The sequence below is a fragment of the Cyprinodon variegatus genome, unplaced genomic scaffold (genome assembly GCF_000732505.1).
Source record: "Cyprinodon variegatus isolate N-32 unplaced genomic scaffold, C_variegatus-1.0 Scaffold58, whole genome shotgun sequence".
Taxonomy (NCBI): domain Eukaryota; kingdom Metazoa; phylum Chordata; class Actinopteri; order Cyprinodontiformes; family Cyprinodontidae; genus Cyprinodon; species Cyprinodon variegatus.
Window position 1 is genome coordinate 496,438 of NW_015150511.1, and position 2,070 is coordinate 498,507.

Genomic DNA, 2,070 nt, shown 5'->3' on the forward strand with positions numbered 1-2,070 from the left:
CCTAAAAGCGCGTTCACGAGTCTACGCGGCAGACCAAACCAGATGAAAGTGCGCCGATGATTTCTGTTTTTCGATAATCGTTTGGTCTACTTCCTTCTGTCAGAGACCTCATATTTTAGTTTAGTTTTGGTTGTGAAATGGGCACTAAGCTGCAATTTCTGTTGAAGTCCATCTGTGAAGAAATTACAGTGCTGCCATTTGTCAACATTGGTTAGATTGAACTACTGGTTTAATTTACAGTAGCAGCCAAAAGCCAGATACTTTTGGTTATATTTTTTCTTTCACATTGCAGATGTGAAAATGCCAAAAATGTAAAGGAGAAGAAGAGAGAACACCCTTGGAATATATGTGAAAAGAAAAATACTCTGTGAGATCTGTGGCAAAGTGGAAGACTGCAACAACTCATTACTGTAAGTGGAGTGATGCAGAAAAAACAGAAGATGAGGGTTACAGTGGAGCAGCAGGATGCAAAGAGGGTATTTACAGCAGAGATGTGAAGACCCTGATAAAGAGCTGGCTGAATGCATGAAAAATACTCACTGCCTTCATGTCAAAGCTAGAAGTTTGCATTAAATCAACATCCCTGCCTCTAATGACTCAGAGTTAACAGTAAAGCAGGTACAGAGAGCAGGACGTCACATTATAGAGTTGGAAAAATTAAAAGTTTGATCCTTTATTTTTAATGCACATCTTTAAACTGAAGTAAAATTGTAAAGGGATCACTTGGACGTCAATTGGATCAACTTCATGTCTTCATTTCCTAATATTTCCATAGCTGTTCTTCACAGAATCATTCTTCTGTTTCCTTCTGTTTTCATCATACTCTTGTGCCATTTAATTTCGCTTCTAGAACCGACAAAATGTGGCCCATCTTATTCCATTTTCAGAATTAACGCCTGATTAAAATCAGAACTTCTGGGAATCGAAGCAATTAAGGCAGAGCTCATCTAAAATTGATGACTCATGTTCCTTACAGGGAGACTTTCTGGTTCTATTGATGTTAACATCTTCATGTTGTTTTTATGTGATCTCTTCTGAGCTTTTTTTCTTACACCAGTTCCTGTTTTTTAAAGGAAAGCTGGTTTATTTATTCAACACGAAGGACAGAAACATTTCTCTGAATAACTCTCTGCTCTCCTTCCTCTCAGCTAAATTCTGTTCACAGTATGAATAATTTAAAATTGGATTCTTTTAGCTTTTATCCCCTCAGAGCTGAACTTGTTCAATCAATGTGACACTGCCTCCTTGTGGAAGTCAGTGGCCAGTTTGATGTGAATTAAATCAGTTGCACACAGATAAAGGAAGAAAAATTGTTTAACAGATGAATAATGATGATACATTTTAATTTTTATGTATTTAGTATTTATGAAATCTAAAGGGCTACATTATTAATCAAGCAAACAACAACCAAAACTGCAAGGGAAAAAGAGTAGAGTTCAATAAAAAGCTCTTTTTAAAAAAGTGGATTTTTAGACATGTTTAAAATGATCCAGTCTGTGGTGTCCTCTGCTGCTCAGTAAGAGAATTTCACAGACAATAGAAGCTGAACAGATAATCTAAATTAAATAAAATCAGCATAAATAGGATTTTTGTGGCATGAAGTTTTGCAGGATGTTTACGTCCTGGCCTAAGAATATTCCCCCCAACAGTCCAGTGCACTGCTCCCTAAGGGGATAGGTTAGATGCAGACGACCAACTTAAGTCAAATGCACTAATTTTGCTGTTGCATTAGAAGATAATTAGAATTAGGATTATATAATGGAAACAAATGGAATTCCAGAAGTTTTAACCTAATAAGTGGATTTTGGACAAAACCTACACCAGGGTTATAAATCTGCAACATGTATTGGCATTTGTAGATCGCATTTTTTATGTTATATGGTTACTAAAATTTTCAAAACAGCTGAAAATACATAAAAGTGCTGAAATGCACAAAATGCAAAGGAAAAACACTGCATGAGAAATGCTACAATAAAAATACCCAAAAAATAATCCCAAAAAACTTAGATTAACTTAAACTGACCCTTTAATACTGATTTAACACCAAAGAGAGTTGCAATCATAGAAAGC